The sequence below is a fragment of the Setaria viridis genome, chromosome 6 (genome assembly GCF_005286985.2).
Source record: "Setaria viridis chromosome 6, Setaria_viridis_v4.0, whole genome shotgun sequence".
Classification (NCBI taxonomy): domain Eukaryota; kingdom Viridiplantae; phylum Streptophyta; class Magnoliopsida; order Poales; family Poaceae; genus Setaria; species Setaria viridis.
The window spans coordinates 35,238,166-35,254,336 of record NC_048268.2 but is presented as its reverse complement, the minus strand read 5'-3'; positions in this window follow the sequence as shown (position 1 = coordinate 35,254,336).

The window sequence follows — 16,171 nt, the reverse complement described above, 5'->3', positions numbered from 1 at the left end:
AACCATTAGTCGCAGTATTCATGCACGGGTCACAATATGACCGCAGATCAAATATTTCACCACAATGAAGTTTCACTATGGTAACCTGCAGTTCACATAATATATATATGGCTCTAACGATGTAAAACGGATTAATCAGGAAGCAAAGCCACCATTAATCATGGTACTCCTACCGATCTACCGATTAATCATGTAAAACGGATTATTCAGGAAGCGCACTTGCACATTTCTGATGAACAGCACATTTCTGATTAATCAGGTGTTGGACTAGATGTTCACCTGTGCATTTCACGTGCCTTGATCAGCGAGACAAGAAGAAGCTTCCGTGGCACAGAATGGAACAGGCTTCTAATTTTTTGTATTGTCCTTTGCCGAGAAACGATAATGCTTATGGAGCACCGCATCCAGTGATCACCGTCTGAAGGCATCACCACGTCTACCAGCAAAAATGTATTTAACAGAATTAGTTGATGCGAGCTAGATCAATAACAGAATTAGTTGAAGCGATCAAGTCAAAGTACTCCCCACCTTCAATGTATTTATCGGGAATAGAAGCGATCAAGTCAAAATACTCCCCACCTTCTCTGCAACGCCTCTGCAGGTCAGGGCAGCCATCTATGCGTAGGTGTTTGAGGGTCGGGCGCCGCTGCAGGAGACCCCGTGGAAATTCCTCTATCCCTGGACAGTAGTCAATAGTCAACCTTGGGAGACTTGCAAGCTTATCACAATTCTCAATTTCTAGTTTTTCAAGCTGGGGAAACATCACCGAGCCAAGAATCTCTCCAGCACTATTTTCGGCCCATCTGTCCAACTCAGGCAAAAATAATAACTCCATCCTCTTTAGCTTGGGGAATATTTGCACAGAGGTATTGGCTTCCACGTCGATGTTCTTACACAACGTGGTCAACCTTTCCATGAACCGTAAACACAAATGCTCAAGAGAGGATGACAACCATACTATTGGCAGGTCCTTACATCCTCGGCATCCGGTCATAACGAGTTCTCTCAAGCACCGGAACATTTGAGGGTTTCTCATCCATTGTGAGATTGTGAGACCACCATACCTATGCACCTCCAAAATTTTTAGCTTATCATGAGGTTCAAGAGATTCCAATACTTGTTCATGATTAGTGGCCTCACCAATTGTAGACTTGTCATATTCATCACGACCATGATCCCAATACAACAACAGTTCATTTAGATTATGTTTCCCATGAAGATTGGCCTTTGACCCACACTTTACTTCCCGCAAGTTATACAGTTCCAACCTGTTGCCAATATGTCGTAGGTCTTCGAGCTCCTCGATTTCACATCCATCTTTTGTGCTCACAACAAATGTTGTTAATGTGCGAAGGTTGTGTAGTACACTAAGTTTTGGGGGCATTCGTTCCAAGCTACGACACCCCAAGAGATAAATATGGCAGAGCTTCCTCATAGTTCTCATACCCTTAGGTAAATATTGTAGTCGGGAGCAGTCATTAAGCCTCAAAGACAGTAAGTTATACAACATACAGATTGAGTCTGGCAAGCTGACAATCATCGAGCCAGAGAGATCAAGATACCGCAAATGTGCTATGCGTGTGTGTAACGCCCGCAGAAATCACTAATTAAAATCACCCGTTAAAAACCGTCTTTAAAATCTTTTTACCGCTGAGCTCCCGGAAATCGGAAACCTCCCCGGCGTTTTCGCCGTCCCGGTACCCATGCCGACCCCCACCTGTCTTTTTATCTATGCCCGCGAATCTCGCCGCGTGCCGGTGTCAGACGCCGTGCGCGTGCTCCGACCGCGTGCCGCGAGTGCCGCCGGTCTCCCCCTTTTTCTTTCTCTTTTTCTTCCCCTTTCTCCTTCCTCTTTTTCCTTCTTCTTTCTTCCTCCTTCTCCTTTCTTCTTCCTCCCTCCTTCTCTCTCTCCTTTCTTCTCCTGGCACCCGGCGCCCCACCCACTGGCGCCACTCCTTCGCCTGGCCCGGCGCCATTACTCCCGCCGGTGCGTGCGGCCACTGGCGCCACGCCGCCCGGCCGCCGTGGGCCCACGCCGAGCCACGTGCCGCTGCCGGCGCCGGTTCCCCGGCCGGACCGGCCCCGCCGGCCACTCCGCCGTACGCCGGACCTAGCCTCGCTCCTTGCCGTGCCACCGCCGCAACGCCACCCCCCCAGCCCCACGCCACCGGCTCGGCCTGCCGGCCCCTACCCCGTGCGCCGGCCCCGCCGGCCACTCCGCCGCACGCCGGCCATCCGGTCCCCCACCACCGGAGCCTCCCCTGCCGCCTATAAAAGGGCCGGCCCTCGCCGGTCTCCCCCCTACCCACCACCACCGCCACCTGCCACACCTCCACTCCGGCCACCAGCGCCGCCGTGAGCCACCGCCGCCACAAAGCCGCCGCCGCCGGTACCTCCTCCACCCGAGCCACCGCCACCAAAATCCCACCGCCGGCCGCCCTCCTCCCGTGCCGAGACTCCGAGGTGAGGGGCCAAATGGAACTCCCTTCCACCACCGCCCCCGGCCCGAGGCTCGCCGCCGGCGGAGCCCCGCCGACCGGCCGCCGCCGACCCCCCCCAACTTCTCTCTCTCTCTCTTTTCCTTCCTGGAGGAAGAAGAAGAGATAAAAGCCTCCCAATTTCGATCCGACCCTCAAGTTTCCCCAAATTACACACAGGCCCCTCCACTTCCAAAAGAAATTACAAATAGGTCCCTGGTTTATTAAAAATCAGCCCTAAACCTCCGTTTAAGCCCCGAATCCTTGTTTAACCCGTCATTTCATGCGCCAAACTTCCTCCAATTAATCCCAAAATTCACCACGTCATCCTCCAGAATACTTTCGCCGATCCATATCCAAATTTCCCAAAAATAATCCCTCTACCTATTTTCCGTTTGCATTTCCTGTTCGGAGCTCCCGGTTAAAAACCGTTTTCTCTTTTATTTATTTGTGTGTCCGTTTGTGTGTGCCGTAGATAGCGGATTGCCCGAGGAGGAGCCCGAGGAAGAGTTTGACCGCGAGCCCGAGCCCGAGGACCAGTACCGCGAGCCGGAACCCCCGGAAGGCTTTGAAGACGGCAAGTCCAATCTCACCCTTTTGATGCATACTTAATACCTAGTTTTTCAAACACAACCTATTGGCCTGTTTTACAAAATGCATATTATTTTATCGCAAGACATGGTTGGATAGCCACCCCTTGATTGTTATGAACATTCCTTGTTGTCCTATGCTTATCTCTAAATATGACTCGCTCTGTTTAGTTGATAACCACTGCTAGCACGCTTAGGAACTTGTTACTCAACTACAATCATTATTACAATGGTGTTTTCGGAAAATAAATGTGTGGATGTGTCCAAGTAAGGATAATGGCTTTTGGTTCGGGAAAAGAAATGTGTGGACGGGATGGATGGGTGTTCCTTGTGTGGGATGCCCAGTCGTTGTGCTCGTACCTTGGTGGTTGAGCAATGTTGGGAGATATCCATCCGGTCATAATTAAGGACCGAGTTAATGTGTCATCTTGCCTAATTCCACTATCGTACAACCACTCGACCGTTGTATGGGCAACGGCTTAGCATAAATCCCACTAGCTGGATGGTTAGTCCTCAGGAGTGCTGGTGAGCAACGGGAACCCACGGAAAAGGATTAAGATCTTGGTGACTTGAGTCCCGGTTACGGTCTCCAGAATGAGCCGTGGACCCCTTGGGTGATCCGTGAGAGCTAGCCAGTCTTAGCTAAGGTGGGTAATGGCTTTGTTAGGATCCGTACCGTCACTAAGGTGATTGCGCTACGGTACCCTACTTGTGGGAAAAGTGTACACCCTCTGCAGAGTAAAAACCTATCCGGGTAGCCGTGTCCACGGTATTGGACGAATTACGGCTTGGTCACATAACTAGTGTTTGGGCAAGAATGTCATGAGTGTGTGTGTGTGTAATTTCAGAAGAGTCCGGCAGTTGTGCCGAGCGCTATGACGGATGGGGAGTCCGATAGCGATAAAAGCTTGGAACCTTTGTGTAGGATCAACCCCACTCAGTATTTCGGGTATAAAAGGGAACTTTACAAAACCTTTCCGAAAACGATCCCCTGCATGTGTTAAAAATTAGCTTTTCCGCAAAATAAACCTTAGCCTACCCTTGTTATACTTGTGCATAATCTTGCTTGTATCCCCCTCCGTGGATGGGGTTGGACTTGTTGAGTACGTTAGTACTCACCCTTGCTTCATTACTACAGAAGAAGACCCCGAGTTCGTCGCAGAAGACCTCGAGTAGAGGTTGTGTCCGCACCCGACGCTGCCTGTGGTGTTGCCCTGCCCAAGATGCTGCTGCTGCCGTGTAGTCCCGAGTGCTGCCTTTTGGCGGTCGCTTGGTTAGCCGCCGTTGTCTATTTACTGTTTATCGCTGCGTGGCTTTCACGCCCACTCCCTCGGGAGTTGTACGGTAACTGAATTATCTGTCGAATAAATGTGTTATCAGCCTCCTGGGACTGATATTTGTATCACATTTAGTCTCTACTTATGTAGGGACGCTTCAGGTGGTATCAGAGCCGTCGTTGGCTGTAGGACGCGACCTTAGGATCGGATTAGCCCTTTTTGACCAAAACAAAAGAATTACAAAATTTCTTCCTACCTCTGCTCTATTGTGAAACTAATTTGTGCCCCGGATCTTTTCCAGATGGCCGAGGAAGGATGGGTCAACAGCCACTGCCTGGAGGAGCCTGGTTTTCCCAGATTGCTATTCGCCTGCATGGACCGCCTTGGGATTTACGAGCGTCCGGAGTACACCAGCAGGGAGTACGAGGACCGCGGGACCCCTCGGTGTGAGATGATTATCTACATCGGGCGGAGTAGCCGCTACCCGGACATCCAGCCATGGAATGTGACTGCCACTGGCTTCCGGCACAAGGATACTTATCAGGTGGCAGCCCGGAAGGCCCTCCGTTTCCTGTGCCAGATTTATGAGAGGCACATTGGCCGCACTCCGATGAGGTTCTACCCGCCTGTCAAGAAAAACCGCCCGGTTTGGTTGGCCCGGGTACGGACCTTGGAAGGACGTGGACAGCGCGAGGATGACCCCACTGTGCTGCACATGGCTGCCTATCTTCTCACCTTGGACGAGCTCTACGACGAACAGGCTGCTAAGCTGAAGCAGCAGACCCGTAGGGCCGAGGACGCAGAGGTTATGGTGAGGAGGCTTCAGGTGAAGTTAGCCGCTGCCGAAGCCCGAGCCGCAGCCGCTCAAAGCAACGAGGCCATTGCCGTTGAGGCTCTCAAGGAGGCTGAGGATCGGCACACCAAGGAACTGAAGGATGCCCACCTCACCATTCGTGCCAGAAGGAGGATGGTGGCCATCGAGGATGACGAGGCCCCGATCCTCGAAGGGATCCCCATCGCCCCAGGGCCCAGTAAGCGGAAGAGCCCGGACGCCACCCCGGCACCACCCCCTTCGGAAAGGAACTCCGAGGTGTCGGATGGAGTGGTTCCCGAGACCCCTCCCACGGGCGGGACTCTGAAGGATGAAGTGCTGGCCCTTCTCCTTCCATTGGAAGATCACTCAGTCCAGGGAGAAGACTCGCCCCGCGAGTAGTATGCCCAGCCAGAATTGCCCAAGGGATGAAGCCGTCATGGTCCACAGTTTAGAGTTGTACCCCTTCAGTTGTGTTGCTGTAACCGGTCGTGTAGTGCGTGTTTTGGCCTTACCCCAGCCGTGTTGTACCCCCGTGGCAAATTAAATAAAATCGCTTGTGTTTGTTGCTTGTTAGTCTGTGTGTTTGTCGACAGGAGGTGGATTCTGTCTCTTCGAAAATACGAAATAACCACTTTAAAGATCACTAAAATCCAAATCATACTCTCATAAAAGTCTCACCCAATCTGCAGATGCCGCCCAAGCGTGCCACCAGGACTTCCCCAAGCCAGGCCCATGCCACCCCCAGTGCAGAGAGGCAGCCAGAAAGGCAAGAACCGCCTCCGGCGGCACTTCCTGAGGAGCAGGAAGTGAGCCAGCCTGAAGGAAGGGGAGAAAGTCAGGTGGGGACACAGCAGCCACCACCCCCACCGGTTATTGATCTGGTTCAAGTAATGAACAACCAGACCCTTCTACTGGAAGCTCTAGCCAACGCCATCACTCGCCAGAGGCCCCGCGGGCAGAACATGAACGAGAAGTTAACGGACTTCCTCCGGACCAAGCCACCCACTTTTGGCGGGTCTGTCAACCCTCTTGACGCAGATGACTGGCTGCGTGTCATCCAGAGGAAGCTGGAGCCATTTGGTTGTGAGGGCAGGGACAAAGTTCTCTTGGCTGCCCACCAGCTCACTGGAACTGCCCTAGCTTGGTGGGAGAATTACTGCTCTGCCGCCCAGGATGCCTCTACTATCATCTGGGATGAGTTCGTGACGGAATTCCGTCGCTACCACATCCCCGCCGCCACCATGAAGCGTAAGGCGGATGAGTTCCGTGAACTCCGTCAGGGCAACCGCACGGTGGAGGAGTACACCTTCCAGTTCATGGAGCTGGCCCGTTATGCTCCAGAGGAGGTGGACAAGGATGAGAAGAAGCAGGACATGTTCAAGAAAGGCTTGAACGCGGAGCTGAGGACCCTGCTCACTCCCCAGATCTACCCCGACTTCAACACCTTGATGAACATGGCCATCTTAACTGAGAGGGCCAAGGCAGAAGAGCGGAGGGACAACAAGCGTCGGTTCCTGGAAAACAAGGCACACCAACAGGACCGATTCCAGAAGCCAAGGAGCTTCGGTCACCCCTTGCCCAGATCCCAAGCTCCCATGCATTATCGGACCCAGTCCCAAGCATCTGGTTCGCATCAGACTGCTGCCCCATTCCGGAGCCAGAACTCCATCAAGGCCCCACAGAGCAGCGCCAGCCAGGTCACCAGTAATGGTAGGGCATGCTTCAACTGCAGAGAGACAGGGCATTTCATCGCCAACTGCCCCTATGCCAACAAGCCAGCAGCATCAGCCCTGTCCAACTCAGTAGCTGGGCCCAGGGTCGCATTGTCAGGAGCCAACCGTGTGCCAGTCCGCAGCAGTGGCAACCCCAGCAACAACAACAGCCAGCAGATGAGGCCGCCCCAGCAGTCATTCGGACGAGCCCGCGTCAACCACATCGGCGCGCAGGAGGCTCGCGACGCTCAAGGCGTGGTACTCGGTGAGTTCCTAGTCAGCTCAGTCTTGGCAACAGTACTTTTTGATTCTGGAGCATCACACTCCTTCATATCCTCAAGTTTTGTGGAGAAACACCATATACCTACAGTACTACTAAAGTTACCCCTATTAACCCGGACCCCTGGGGCCGACATTCAGTGTCGACTAGGCTGTTCCCGGGTAAGGATCAATTTAAGTGGGGTAGAATTTCTAGCGGATCTGGTAGTACTTAAGTCTAAGGGGATAGAGGTGATCCTTGGAATGGATTGGTTAAGCCTGCATGACGGCCATATAGGGTGTGCTGATAAGGTAGTGCACTTGACCAATCGAGATGGTGTGCAAGTTACTTGTCACACTAAGGGAAGTGGCCCAGACCCCATGGTGTTCAGCATGGAGACCAAGACCATAGAAGAAGTCCCGGTGGTGAGTGGATACCCGGACGTCTTTCCTGAGGAATTACCTGGGATGCCCCCTGACCGAGACATAGAGTTCGTAATTGACCTTGTCCCCGGAACCTCCCCTATAGCCAAGAGACCCTATAGAATGGCAACCCCAGAGTTAGCCGAGCTGAAGAAACAGTTGGGAGAGTTGCAACAGAGTGGTTTTATCAGGCCCAGCTCATCCCCGTGGGGAGCCCCCGTGCTTTTTGTCAAGAAGAAAGACGGGAGTATGAGGATGTGCGTGGATTATCGCGCATTAAATGAAGTCACCATTAAGAACAAGTACCCCCTCCCTAGAATAGATGACTTGTTTGACCAACTAAAGGGAGCCAAGTATTTCTCCAAGATAGATCTGAGATCGGGGTATCATCAGCTCAAGATCAAGGAGAGCGACATTCCGAAGACCGCCTTTGTCACCCGCTATGGTCAATTTGAGTTTACAGTGATGTCCTTTGGATTGACCAATGCACCTGCTTACTTCATGAACCTCATGAACAAGGTTTTTATGGACGAATTAGATAAGTTTGTCGTAGTCTTTATCGACGACATACTTATCTATTCCAAGAGTGTTCAAGAACATGAACACCACTTACGGGTGGTCTTGGAAAAATTGAGAGCCCACCGACTTTATGCTAAATTCAGCAAGTGCGAATTTTGGCTTGAGAAAGTGGCATTCCTTGGTCATATCTTGACCGCGGAAGGAGTAGCAGTTGATCCTGAGAAGGTGGAAGCCGTCTCCAACTGGCAGCAGCCCACTAATGTTAGTGAAATCAGCAGTTTCCTGGGTTTAGCTGGATATTATCGGAGGTTTATTGAGGGATTCTCCAAGATAGCCCGGCCCATGACAGAGTTGCTTAGAAAGGACAAGAAGTTCACCTGGACCGAGTCATGTGAGAGGAGTTTCCAGGAGCTGAAGAGAAGGTTGACAACAGCCCCAGTACTGACCTTGCCAGATATCCAACGAGACTTCGTCATCTACTGCGATGCATCTCGACAAGGATTAGGCTGTGTCCTCATGCAAGATGGGAAGGTTGTGGCATATGCTTCCCGACAGCTTAAGCCCCATGAGCAGAACTACCCAACCCATGACTTAGAATTTGCAGCCGTAGTGCATGCCCTCAAGATCTGGAGACATTATCTGATTGGGAATAAGTGTGAAATCTACACCGACCATAAAAGCCTAAAGTACATCTTTACCCAACCCGATCTGAACTTAAGGCAGAGGAGGTGGCTAGAACTGGTAAAGGACTACAACCTAGAAATCCATTACCACCCCGGCAAAGCTAACGTTGTAGCTGATGCCCTGAGCAGAAAGTCCTATGGACAGCCCGGACCCGAGAGTGTCCATCTACGTGAGGAAATGGCCCAGTTGAATGTGCATATCATTCCCCAGAATGCTAGCCGTAGGCTAAGTGTCCAGCCCACATTGGAGGTTAAAATTCGAGAAGCCCAGGGTTCAGACCAAGATCTAGTAAAAATCCGCAAGCAGACCGGAGAAAATAAAGCCCCGGATTTCAGGGTAGATGATAAGGGAACCTTATGGTATAAGAACAGAATTTGTGTCCCTAAGGACGGAGAATTCCGGCAGACCATCATGGATGAAGCCCATAACTCAGCATACTCCATTCACCCCGGATCCACTAAGATGTACATGGACCTAAAACAGAAATACTGGTGGAACGGGATGAAGGCAGACATAGCTCAGTTTGTCGCCCGGTGCGATACCTGCCAAAGAGTCAAGGCCGAGCACCAGAAGCCAGCCGGCTTGCTACGACCCTTGCCTATCCCGGTTTGGAAGTGGGACGAGATCGGCATGGATTTTGTAGTAGGTTTGCCCAGAACCCAGAAAGGAAATGACTCCATATGGGTAATAGTGGACCGACTCACCAAGGTTGCTCACTATCTGCCCGTACGGACCACTTACGGTGGGGAGAAACTGGCTCGACTTTACGTCGACAACATAGTGAAGTTGCATGGAGTGCCCAGCCGGATCGTCTCAGATAGAGGAACTCAGTTCACCTCTAGGTTTTGGAGGAGTTTGCATAAAGCCATGGGCACCAAACTGGATTTTAGTTCAGCTTATCACCCCCAGACCGATGGCCAAACCGAACGGGTAAATCAGATCATGGAAGATATGTTAAGATCGTGTGTCCTCACCTATGGAAAGGATTGGGAACAAAGTCTACCCTATGCAGAATTCTCATACAACAATAGTTACCAAGCCAGTCTAGGCATGTCACCATTTGAGGCCCTTTATGGTAGAAAGTGTCGGACCCCGTTGATGTGGTCAGAAGTCGGAGAGCGTTCCCTAGTCGGACCAGCTTTTATCAAGGAGGCAGAAGACCGTGTAGCAGAAATCCGAGAGAAGTTAAAGGCTGCACAGTCTAGACAGAAGAGCTACTCTGACAAAAGAAGACGAGAATTGTGCTTCAATGAGGGAGATTTTGTCTACCTCAAGGTATCCCCGATTCGGGGTACGCGGAGGTTTCAGGTGCAAGGAAAGCTAGCCCCTCGGTATATTGGACCATACCAGGTGTTAAAAAGAGTTGGCGCCGTAGCATACCGTATCCAACTGCCCGAAGAAATGTCGGATATACACCCGGTATTCCATGTCTCCCAGCTAAGAAAATGCTTGAGAGTACCGGAGGAACAAGTACCGGTGGAAACAATAGACCTACAAAAGGACCTTCGGTATCAAGAAGTACCTGTCAAGATTTTGGACACTGTCACTAGAAGGACAAGGAATACAGCAGTCCGGATCTGCAGAGTACAGTGGAGCAGGCATGGCGAAGAAGAGGCCACGTGGGAACGCGAGGACGCGTTAAAGAAGGAATTTCCCCATCTCTTCAGGACTCAGTCGAATCTCGAGGACGAGATTCAATCTAAGTGGGGTAGGTTTGTAACGCCCGCAGAAATCACTAATTAAAATCACCCGTTAAAAACCGTCTTTAAAATCTTTTTACCGCTGAGCTCCCGGAAATCGGAAACCTCCCCGGCGTTTTCGCCGTCCCGGTACCCATGCCGACCCCCACCTGTCTTTTTATCTATGCCCGCGAATCTCGCCGCGTGCCGGTGTCAGACGCCGTGCGCGTGCTCCGACCGCGTGCCGCGAGTGCCGCCGGTCTCCCCCTTTTTCTTTCTCTTTTTCTTCCCCTTTCTCCTTCCTCTTTTTCCTTCTTCTTTCTTCCTCCTTCTCCTTTCTTCTTCCTCCCTCCTTCTCTCTCTCCTTTCTTCTCCTGGCACCCGGCGCCCCACCCACTGGCGCCACTCCTTCGCCTGGCCCGGCGCCATTACTCCCGCCGGTGCGTGCGGCCACTGGCGCCACGCCGCCCGGCCGCCGTGGGCCCACGCCGAGCCACGTGCCGCCGCCGGCGCCGGTTCCCCGGCCGGACCGGCCCCGCCGGCCACTCCGCCGTACGCCGGACCCAGCCTCGCTCCTTGCCATGCCACCGCCGCAACGCCACCCCCCCAGCCCCACGCCACCGGCTCGGCCTGCCGGCCCCTACCCCGTGCGCCGGCCCCGCCGGCCACTCCGCCGCACGCCGGCCATCCGGTCCCCCACCACCGGAGCCTCCCCTTCCGCCTATAAAAGGGCCGGCCCTCGCCGGTCTCCCCCCTACCCACCACCACCGCCACCTGCCACACCTCCACTCCGGCCACCAGCGCCGCCGTGAGCCACCGCCGCCACAAAGCCGCCGCCGCCGGTACCTCCTCCACCCGAGCCGCCGCCACCAAAATCCCACCGCCGACCGCCCTCCTCCCGTGCCGAGACTCCGAGGTGAGGGGCCAAATGGAACTCCCTTCCACCACCGCCCCCGGCCCGAGGCTCGCCGCCGGCGGAGCCCCGCCGACCGGCCGCCGCCGACCCCCCCCAACTTCTCTCTCTCTCTTTTCCTTCCTGGAGGAAGAAGAAGAGATAAAAGCCTCCCAATTTCGATCCGACCCTCAAGTTTCCCCAAATTACACACAGGCCCCTCCACTTCCAAAAGAAATTACAAATAGGTCCCTGGTTTATTAAAAATCAGCCCTAAACCTCCGTTTAAGCCCCGAATCCTTGTTTAACCCGTCATTTCATGCGCCAAACTTCCTCCAATTAATCCCAAAATTCACCACGTCATCCTCCAGAATACTTTCGCCGATCCATATCCAAATTTCCCAAAAATAATCCCTCTACCTATTTTCCGTTTGCATTTCCTGTTCGGAGCTCCCGGTTAAAAACCGTTTTCTCTTTTATTTATTTGTGTGTCCGTTTGTGTGTGCCGTAGATAGCGGATTGCCCGAGGAGGAGCCCGAGGAAGAGTTTGACCGCGAGCCCGAGCCCGAGGACCAGTACCGCGAGCCGGAACCCCCGGAAGGCTTTGAAGACGGCAAGTCCAATCTCACCCTTTTGATGCATACTTAATACCTAGTTTTTCAAACACAACCTATTGGCCTGTTTTACAAAATGCATATTATTTTATCGCAAGACATGGTTGGATAGCCACCCCTTGATTGTTATGAACATTCCTTGTTGTCCTATGCTTATCTCTAAATATGACTCGCTCTGTTTAGTTGATAACCACTGCTAGCACGCTTAGGAACTTGTTACTCAACTACAATCATTATTACAATGGTGTTTTCGGAAAATAAATGTGTGGATGTGTCCAAGTAAGGATAATGGCTTTTGGTTCGGGAAAAGAAATGTGTGGACGGGATGGATGGGTGTTCCTTGTGTGGGATGCCCAGTCGTTGTGCTCGTACCTTGGTGGTTGAGCAATGTTGGGAGATATCCATCCGGTCATAATTAAGGACCGAGTTAATGTGTCATCTTGCCTAATTCCACTATCGTACAACCACTCGACCGTTGTATGGGCAACGGCTTAGCATAAATCCCACTAGCTGGATGGTTAGTCCTCAGGAGTGCTGGTGAGCAACGGGAACCCACGGAAAAGGATTAAGATCTTGGTGACTTGAGTCCCGGTTACGGTCTCCAGAATGAGCCGTGGACCCCTTGGGTGATCTGTGAGAGCTAGCCAGTCTTAGCTAAGGTGGGTAATGGCTTTGTTAGGATCCGTACCGTCACTAAGGTGATTGCGCTACGGTACCCTACTTGTGAGAAAAGTGTACACCCTCTGCAGAGTAAAAATCTATCCGGGTAGCCGTGTCCACGGTATTGGACGAATTACGGCTTGGTCACATAACTAGTGTTTGGGCAAGAATGTCATGAGTGTGTGTGTGTGTAATTTCAGAAGAGTCCGGCAGTTGTGCCGAGCGCTATGACGGATGGGGAGTCCGATAGCGATAAAAGCTTGGAACCTTTGTGTAGGATCAACCCCACTCAGTATTTCGGGTATAAAAGGGAACTTTACAAAACCTTTCCGAAAACGATCCCCTGCATGTGTTAAAAATTAGCTTTTCCGCAAAATAAACCTTAGCCTACCCTTGTTATACTTGTGCATAATCTTGCTTGTATCCCCCTCCGTGGATGGGGTTGGACTTGTTGAGTACGTTAGTACTCACCCTTGCTTCATTACTACAGAAGAAGACCCCGAGTTCGTCGCAGAAGACCTCGAGTAGAGGTTGTGTCCGCACCCGACGCTGCCTGTGGTGTTGCCCTGCCCAAGATGCTGCTGCTGCCGTGTAGTCCCGAGTGCTGCCTTTTGGCGGTCGCTTGGTTAGCCGCCGTTGTCTATTTACTGTTTATCGCTGCATGGCTTTCACGCCCACTCCCTCGGGAGTTGTACGGTAACTGAATTATCTGTCGAATAAATGTGTTATCAGCCTCCTGGGACTGATATTTGTATCACATTTAGTCTCTACTTATGTGGGGACGCTTCAGTGTGAGCTCCATATGGACGATCGAAGTATCTCCACAACGAATACTCAATGCTCTTGATGGCATCAGTTTTGACTTCATCATCAGATCCTTGTACGATGATGGTGCCGTCAACAAAGTGCGAAGATACATGGTGCCTCCGAGTAACTGGCTGATTTTGTTCAATTGATCATCTCTCAAAATATGCAAGTGACAGATGTCATTTACAGGCAGGTTTTGCTGAATTAACTCTTCCGCATTTGCACATTCATTTGCAACATCTTTTGCAAGGTCATGCATCAAGTCGTGCATTTTACATACATTTATCTCTTGACGATAGGGGCCCTCACTAATATCACATCTTGAAAAAGGACCTCCAAACCAATTCGTTGAAGATATGTTCCCTTTTTTGTGTCAAGTCCATCGTCCCCTCTTCATGAACATAACCGTTTGCCATCCATAGTTGAATCAACATGTCCTTCTCCATCTCATAGTCCTTGGGGAAAACTGAACAGAAGGCAAAGCATTGCTTCATCTCAGGGAACAAGTGCTTGTAGCTCAGTTTTAATATGGGCAATACCTCATCTTTACCTCTATCGGTATCACTAATATTGCAATCTGCAATGGCCTCCCATTCCTGGATTTGTTGTTTTGAACTCATCAATCCACCCATTATCTTCAGTGCAAGAGGCAGTCCCTTGCACTTCTTGATCATACATCTGCCAATTTTGACAAACTGTAACACCCAAAATTTTGAATAATTTAAATTCATTAAAATTTGCTCAAATTAGGGTGTCATTTAATTTCTAGGCATTTAAATTCATTTTCTTTAATTCAATTAATTCATCCTAGGAATTATTTGTGCATTCATGCTGGTGCATTAATTTTGATTGCTTGAGTTTGATTCAAATTTTGAATTTCCAAATTTGAATTCAAATTTCCAAAACCCTTTTCTTTTTCCTTTTTCTTCTTTCTTTTCCTTTTCTCCTTCTTCCACTCGGCCGAAACCTCCCTTCCCTTCCTTTCTTTTTTTTCTCTCGGCCCAGCTCGCTCACCGCTCCGCCGGCCCCCTTCTCTTTTTCCTCATGCCAGCCCAGCACCCCGCCTCCTCCTCCGCTCGGCCTGCTCCTCCGTCCGCTCCTCCGCGCGGCCCGCGCACCGCGCGCCGGCCCATCGCTCCGCCCCGGCTCGCCGCTCGCCCGCGCCCCGCGGCCCACAAACACCGTGCCGGCCCACGAGGCCGCGCCAGCCCGCCTTCGCCCGCGGCCGCCGACAGGTGGGGCACACCATCGTCTCCCACCTCCGGCCGGACTCCGCCCGCAACCGCCGCGCGCCGTCTCCGCCTCGATCTCCATCCGCTCTGACTCCTTCGGGGGGGTTTAAACCCCGGGCCCTCTATCTCTAGCGCCCTATAAAAGCCGCCGCCTCCTCCCGATCTCCTCCGCCAAACACCAGCACTGCAGCTCACCTGAAACCCTAGCCGCCCGAGCTCCTAGCGCCGCCGCCTCTTCCCCACCGCCGTTCGCCGCCTCCGGTGAGCTTCCGTCGGCAAGAACCCCCAAAATGAGTTCGCCGTGTTCTCCTCTCTCTTTTGGTGCAAGCCGCGCGCCAAACCGTGCACCGGAGCGCTATTTCGGGTTACTCCGGCGACCCGCCGCCGCTCACCGTCGCGCCCCGCCGCTCGCCACCGCCGCCGCTCGCCGTCGCGCGCCGCCGCTCGCCGCCGCCGCCGCTCTGTTTCCCCGCCGCCGTCGCGAGTCGTCGTCGACCGCAGCCGTCGGATCAAGATCCGACGGTCAATCGCGGGTCAAATCAGACCGCGTACCGGTCAACTACGCCGCGCCGCGCCGCTTTTGCACTTAAGCCCCTGTCTTTTCCGCAAATCAACCCGCGGTCCAGATCGCGTTGAAAATAATTCCAGATCTGCCCTCGCATTTTTCGGTTTAACCCTTGAGCTTTCCAGAAATCAACCCGCCGTCCGGGTTTGATGTTTTTACGCGTCAGAACCTCGGTTTATACGCATAATTACGTATAAGCCCTCGGTTTTCGCGGATAGGCCCTAAAAGTTTTGTTTTTCTCACAGAAAAGTCCCTGGATCTTGTTTTAATCATATCTTTTGCATCTTAACTCCGTTTTTCGCGTTCTTTATATCCACGTGTTCGTTTTAAAGCGTAGATCATCTTTTCAAGCTTGTTTTCTCTGTTTGACTATGTTTGGTGTACTGTTTTCTTACTTTTGCCCATGTTTGCTTGTATGTGCTCGTGCGACGCGTGTAGATGCCCCGCAGTTCGAGGGAGTTGCAGATCAAGCCTTCGAGGAGTACGAACAGCAGGAGCAAGGCCAAGAAGGCAAGTCGTGTCCTTGATCACTACCTTTTTGTCCTATACACCTTTACTTTCTCGTACTCAACATTTATGCTATGCACATGTTAAGATTAAATTGATGGGTCCCAATTAAGGTTCGCCTAGATTGATTTACCTTTGCCTTGACCAACCGGTTTACTTTATGTTGGGTAGCTCATGCTTAGTGCTTACTTGGTGTATGGTGGTTCAACTAAACACAATGCTTAATCTTGGTTTACTTCTGTTATACCTTTCATTAAGACAAGATCATTATTTGTTAACCGGAACATGGAGAACCACCCAGGAAAACAGTGCTACCACAAGACTAAATGGCTCTGGTCTTGGCTGATTAATTAGAAACTCTAGTTTGGGGTAATCTTACCGAAAGGGCAAGAGGGGAGGCGTTGATGGGATATAGCACTCGCTCTCTTGGGAAGTGGGCTTGCCTAAGACACTATGCCCTC